The following is a 7220-nucleotide window of genomic DNA, read 5'->3' on the forward strand; positions in this document are numbered from 1 at the left end:
CAGGGAGGGCGTCCTGATGGCCGTGCCAGGTGTCACCCACCGTTTCCACCTCGGCTCACCGTCGGGACGTGGGAAAGGAAGGACCTGAAAGTGGTGAAGCCCACCCAGGCTGCTTCGAGGGGCCGTCTGGGGCGTGGGAGCGTACTTTGTCCTCTCAGCGCTGCTGTCCCCTCTTAGGAATGAGAGGAAGTGCAAAAACGAAGGCGACTTTCCCAGGAAGTGGGATCTGAGGTCTGTTCTGGCCCTAACCCTGGTACCTGGTACCTGTGGTACCCTGGTGGCCTGATTTGGAAATCGGGTCTCAGCCGATGTCGTGAGGATGGTGACGCTGGGGTAGGGCGGACCCTAAGCCAACCACTGGTGTCCTCGTAAGAAGACGAAGGCTTGGACTCAGACACACACAAGGAGGGGGCCGTGTGACGACAGAAGCCGGGACAGGAGCAATGCAGCTGTGAGCCGAGGGGCAAGGATGTCAGCTGCCACCGGAGCAGGGAGAGGCAAGAAAGGCTTCCACGTGGAGTCTCAGAGGGCGGCCGGCCCTGCTGACAGCTTGGTTTCAGACTTCAGCCTCCAGGACCGGGAGAGCACGTTTCCATTGTTTTCAGCCCTAGTCTGCAGTGCTGTGTTACAGCAGCACCCGACACTCATGCAATCTGGTTTCAAATCAAAACTCTACCATGTGACCAGCTGTGTGACCTTGGGTGACTCGCTTAACCTCTCTGAGCTTCAGTGTCCTGGTCAGAAAAAAATGGAAGGAACATTTCTCTCACAGGAGGCTATGGGGGTGAAACGAGATGCCGAATGGGAACGTGGCAAGTGGTGGGATGCTTTAGACAATTTAGAAAGTGTCTCTCCACCAGGGCCGGCGGGGCTGGGGAGGAGAGGGAAATGGGGCATTAAGAGGCTTCCTCCAGCTGCCTTTGATGTGCACAACTGCATCCGAGGTGCAGGAGGGCACTGAAACACCGGGAGCTGAGTCAGGGCAGGAGAGTCTGAGAAAGCGGCCCCAGCCGTTAGCTCTGGATCACGTTTCTGCTGGGGGCGCGAGCCCGGCACGGAGTTGAAAGCCAGGAGAGGGGCCTCAGGTCCTCAGCGGCACCTCCCCCTGGTTTCTCATGCCCACCCCCTCTTCATGGGACTCTGCTTAGTAAACATTAATTTACCCCCAATTACTGATGACAGGTCAGGCCAGGCCTTGCCGCATTTAGGGTCCATGGGCAGGACAGAGCTTCCCAGCCGGCACCGGCAGTTAGATCTAACAGCGACTGTAGATGGGGGGGCCCATCTCCTGGTTGCTGTGGGGGTCCAGCGGGCCACCCCTCTTCTCAGGGAGAGCAGGCGGGAGATTTTGCCCAGTGTTAAGTGGAATCCAGTGTCACGAGGGGCTAGGAGTCAAGGACACCCCCCAAGGCTTTGACCGTTGGCCTGTTTCCACTGGCTGCTGAGAAATGGAGATAAACCAGCAGAGGGATTCCTGGAGCCGGGCACCAGAACAAAGGGAGTGGTGTGGGGAGAGACAGCATGTCGTCCTCCAGGACACTGGAGCAGGGGCGGGGCCGGGCTTCCCCAGGCCCTGCAGTGACCACCCCTCCGGGTCTCCGTCGTCTCAGATGCTCGGTGGGTGTAATAACGCTTCCCTTGCTGGGTGGTCTCAAGGATCCAAAGGTCCGGTGGGGTAAAGGTCAGGAGATGGGGGCCCTGGACCTCTGGACCGAAGGAGCTATGACGGCTCACTCTTGGTGCCCCCTGTGTGAGCCCGTGGCACCAGCCAGGGAGGCTGGCCCCTCCCTGGGAGTTCACAGCGGAGAGGAAAAGGGACCTACCTGCCTGTTATCCCTGAGGTTGGCTGGGGACCGGAAAGATGAGACAGGAATGAACAGACTTAGGAGGTGAATGGAGTGGGCTTGGGACTCTCCGGCACCCCTGACACAGGGACGCTTGTCATTACGGTTTTTACTGACCCCTCCCCTCCCCCGTTCCTGCAAAGGGCTGTCTCCGTCCTCGGAATTCACCCCCTGCTATGGGCTAAATTGTCCTCCCTCAAATGCACATGTGAAACCCTAACCCCCAATGTGATGGTATTTAGGAAGTAATTAAGGTTAACTGAGGTCATAAGCGGTGCCCTGATACGGTAGCATTGGTGGTCTTGGAAGAAAGGGCGCAGGCCACCTCTCTCTCCCCACCACGTGAGGACACAGTGAGACGGCAGCCGTCTGCAAACCAGGAAGAGGCTCTCACCAGCGCCCGACCTGCTGATCTTGGCCTTGCAGCCTCCACAACTGTGAGAGGACACATTTCTGTAGTTTAAGCCCCCCGTCCACTGCATTTTGTGATGGCAGCCTGAGCTAAGACGCTCCTGCAGATGAAGAATGGTGCCCCGGGGGGGAGAGGTGCTGCAGTCCAGGTGTCCTGGCCCCGCCAGTGCTCTGCCCGGCGCACCTCTCCTCCCTGGGGCCCTGGAACTGGGGCGTGCTGACAGCCAGAGGTCACCCCTTGCGTCCTGCACAGTTCACACCCGGCTTGTGAGGTTGTGCAGAAGTGGCATGGTCCCCATCACCCTAACTAACTCCGCTGTCTCTGGGCATGCTCAGTGCCTGGCATGGTCTGGAATATCCCACAGCACAGGACTGGGTCCCAGGATGGGCGTGGTATCTGGCGAACGGGACCGGGCTTTCCCGGGCTGAAGGCCAGGCCCTTGACCTCTGAGAACACGAAGGAGGAGGGTGGTAACGCTCACACGGCCAGTGGGGCATGAATCGTGTCCCCCAAATTCACATCCACTCGGAACCTCGGAATGCAACCTTCTTTGCAGATGTAATGAGGTAAGAATGGGATTCGGGTGGGCCTGGAGTCTTGTGACTGGTGAGCTTATAAGAGACAGAAAGAGGCACACGGAGACGGGGGAGGGCCACGTGAGGATGGAGAAGAAATTGGAGAGATTCGGCCACCGCCCAGGAACGCCTGGAGCCACCGGGAGCTGGAAGAGGCAGGAAGGCTCCGTCCCTGGAGGCTGCTAAGGAAGCATCGCCCCGCCCACACCTTGATTTTGAACTTCAGACCTCCAGAGCTGTGAGAGGTTACAGGTCCGCAGCTGGAATCGCCCCCCCGCCCCCTGGGTCTGTGGTACCAGGAAACGGGTACAGGGAATCCTGAGGCTGGAGGGCACCTGGCCGCCAAGAGAACGTCCCCGACATAGCCCCCCAGGCTCACCCACCAGAGCCAGAGGCCGGGTCCAGGGGTCGACCCTACCCTCCTGCCCCCGGACCGCAGCGCTGAGCCCCGGGCCCCGCACCTGGACCCCGCGACCCCACTCCCGTTGGCCCCTCTGAGTCACAGGCACTCGGCACCATGCACCAACCTCACCAACGACTGAAACCAGGAGCGTCTGTACCTGAAGTCAGGGGGCCACTCAGGCCACTGAGGCCTCAGGACATCCACCTTTACAGGAGTCCGTCAGTTTGCCCTCACGGCCATGCTATGAGAGGCACTGTAGGACAGGAGAGAAGACAGAGGCTAGGAGGTCGTTTGCGCCCACGCGGCAGTGGGGAAGCAGCCGGTCCCAGAACCGCCCTTTGCCCGTGTTCCTCGTCCTTTCTGCCCTCAGCTGAGAAGCTCAGTCGCAGGGATTAACACCAGTCCGAACTGAACACTGATTATGGGTGGGCGGGCATTTCCAAGGCCCTTCTGGGCAGGGAGCCGGGGACACGGCATGACTCGGGCAGGCCCTGACCTGGGGGTCCCCTCCGAGCTGGGGAGAACCGAAGCCTTTTGCATCCAGACGAGGCAGCAAGAGGATGAAGAAGGTGGAGTTTCTGCGTGGCCACCAGGCCTGCACGGTGAGGACGCGGAGAGGCCGGGGCAGAGCTGTCTCGGGTGGGGTTCCATCCTCTTACCGGAATGGTCCTTCCCCGCGTCTTTCTGTCCCGGGGGACCCACAGCTTCCCACCTGCCCCACCTCAGGGGATGGGCATGGAATTCAGGTCCTCCATCCCAGAACCCCAGCTCTTGAGGGGCCCCTGAGAGAAGACAGCTAGCGTGAAACTGGGTCCTGTTGCCCAGGCCCGCGCCCCCCGCAGGACCTTCCCGTAACTGCCTCTCGACCAAGTTACCCCAGACTGGTTTCTGCAGTTTGTATCCAAAGAAAGTGCAGGGGAGAGAGAGGCGCTTCCTGCAGGAAGTGGGCCCTGGACCAGGCCCTCCAGGGTGGGTGGGCGGGACTGGAATCCAGGAGAGGGGTGTGGAGACAGGGGGGGACCCTCTGGCAAAGGGTACGGAGGTCGGCGGGTGTGCAAGGGGCTGGCCTCCCTCCCCCGCCCCCCAGCCCCAGCCCCTCCGCGCAGCTCAGTGACAGGACTCACCACCCTCCAGGGCCACGTCACCACGGGGCCTGTGCGGTTGAGGACGGGAGCCTGGTCTGACATCTCTGATCCCTGACACCTGAGTGGACGCCCAGCAGGTGCTGGGCAAATGCCCGGGGTGGCGGAGAGGAATCTCATGGTGGCAAACATGGGAATTAGGATTTCGAGTCGTCGCCCCCGTGATGACCATGCAAGGTTAATTTCCGTGGAAAGTACACAGTTTCTGCAGAATTGATTATGGGATGCAAAACCAGTTTTCCTGGCCCATAGGAAGCCCGCGCCCCCTCCCCCAGCCAGTTTCCCACGATAAGGGATGGAGAGCAGGGAGGCAGCTGGAGGCCACCGGACAGACTCAGGGCCTGGCAGCAGCCTCATGAGAAGCACACAGACTGTCTGCTTCTGGGAAGCGCCCAGGCCCCAGGGCAGCGCCGGCGCCGAGGGCTACGGCAGTGAGAGACGGAGCTAAAGCCAGACCCCGGTTCATGCCCCGCACTGACCGCGACGAGGTTTGGACTGGGATCTGCAGGAAGAGCAGACCCTCAGGGCCTGTCCTGCCCACCAGGAGCTGGCAGTGCAGCTGGGGAGCGGGACACAAGCACAGGAAGAGTTTAAAAAGTGGCAGATCCCAGGAGCAGCTCCAGACAGCAGAGGAACTGTCCCCAAGTCAGGACGTGAACGATTGTCGGGTGACTGTCACACACACCACGCTGGGCCCTCCTGCGTCCCCCGGCCAGACCACTGTGCTACTGCCCAGTCCCCTCCCCCATCTCCATGGCCTCCTCGCCTCAACCGGGCTCATTGTGTCCAGCCGGCTGACCCCCTTCAATCCACTGTCCACGCTGCTGCTGGAGTGACAGTTCTCAAGAGCTCTTTAGACGTCCAGGTAAAGAGTCGGAGAGAGAGGCAAACCCGGGCTTCCCCAACCTAACCAGAGAGTACAACGAACAACCACTAGTCTTAAGAGCTGGTGTCAGTTCACTGGCAGCTTCCGGACAATCACTTTATGGGGTTCAACGGCCTGCCGTGTGTTTTCATGGAAGTAACCAAGGGAAACACGGATCTCGGCATCATGGCATCACTCCTGAGTGCCCCTTGGCACGGTATGGGGGAGAGAAGGTGGGTTAACAAAACCCTGAGCACGTCCATTAAGGGGAGGTGATAAAGGGGAGGGGCAGACATCCCAGAGAAAGTCTAGGGAGACCCTTGGGAGCAAGGAGTTCAGGGTCTCAAGAGCTACTGTTTCCCAGACCTTACCCTTTTTCATGGTTCATGTGGATTTGGGAAAATGGCCGAAAAGAAGTAACGGCAAACAAATGAATCAGAGCGGAAAGGCGAAGACATCGAAACAACTAAAGAGAGGATGAAGGAAGAGCAAAACTGTTCCACGGAGGTGGCTGGTGACCCTGAGGAGGTGACCCCCAAAATGGAACAGAAATTTGACATAAGAAATTACATCGTAAGCTCGGACAAGAGAACTTTCCTTGGAATGAAGGAAAGACTAGTTTGCAAACTGAGTAGCTGATCATTTTCCAGGACGAGGTGATGGAGGATGGGCCACCCTGACACAAATCCTGGTCAAATGATTGAACTTCAAGGATAAAGAGACGTCTTCAGGCACCCAGCAGGCACAACCAGTTAGACTTATCAAATGACTACAGCATCATTCAATGCCACAAAAAATATTTCTGGATGAAAGGGCTTGAGGAGGAAAAAATAAGATTAAAAAAAGCTGGCAAGTTTCTCAAGGATAAGGCAACCAGCTGATACTCTAAAGCGCGAGACGATTCAGGGTGTACAGCAGCCGTAAGTCCCTCTTGGGAAAAATTCCTTCATGATCAAGTCCAGCCAATGCAGACAAAAGGAGAAGCTGTGAGACAGGCAGCCCTCAATGTAGACGGGAGCAGAGCGATGGCTACAAAGGGCTAAAGCAAGGAATGCAGCCCAGGGACTCTATACCCAGCCAAGGTGGTCCCTGAGCACAAAGGCAAAAATAGGCAATGTTGACATGCAAATGTGCGAGAATGCATAAAATATGGCATTTATGATGTTTCTTGGAGGAAATATACCATTTTGGAAAAGAATTTAATAACAGATGATTAGAAGTTTTGAAACCTCATGATTAGAAAAGTTGTAGTTAAAAGATTGAGGGTGAGCACTGAGTCAAATTTCACACGCTCGATAAATAGGTATATTAAGATCACAACAGAGCTCACTAAGTGGTATAAACCTTGAAAAGCAGAGCGATACTACAATGAACAAAAAGCTTGACATTTTGATCGGGATTGCATTAAACTTATAGATCGGGGTGGGCAAACGTTCTTAAAGGGCCAGATGGTAAATATTTTAGACTTTGAGGACTATATGGTCTCTTTACTAGCAGTCAACTCTGCCACTGAAGTTTGAAATGTCCATAGACATTACATAAACTAATGGGCGTGGCTGTGTTCCAATAAAACTTTATTTGCAAAAGCAGGCAGCCAGCCTGAGGGCCAGAGTTTGCCAACCCCTTCAGCTGGTGGAATCAGTTGGTGGGAAAGAGATATCTTAACAACATTGAATCTTCCAATCCATGAATATGATATATCTCTTCATTTATGTAGATCTTCATTAATTTCACCCAGAAGTGTTTTGAGTTTTTATGTAGAGGTCCTATAAAACCAAGCCATTGCTAGTTTGAAAAAACATTATTGATTTTTGTACGATATATGGACCTTGTATACTTCACTTATTAGGTCTAGCAGGTTTTTGATTTCTTATGATTTCCTATATAAACACACACGCTACTGCAAATTCACCTTATTTCTTCCTTTTCAACATGTATGCCTTTTGTTTATTTATTTTTATTTCTCTTTCTTGCCTTAT

This window comes from Delphinus delphis, chromosome 5, assembly GCF_949987515.2.
Source record: "Delphinus delphis chromosome 5, mDelDel1.2, whole genome shotgun sequence".
NCBI lineage: Eukaryota > Metazoa > Chordata > Mammalia > Artiodactyla > Delphinidae > Delphinus > Delphinus delphis.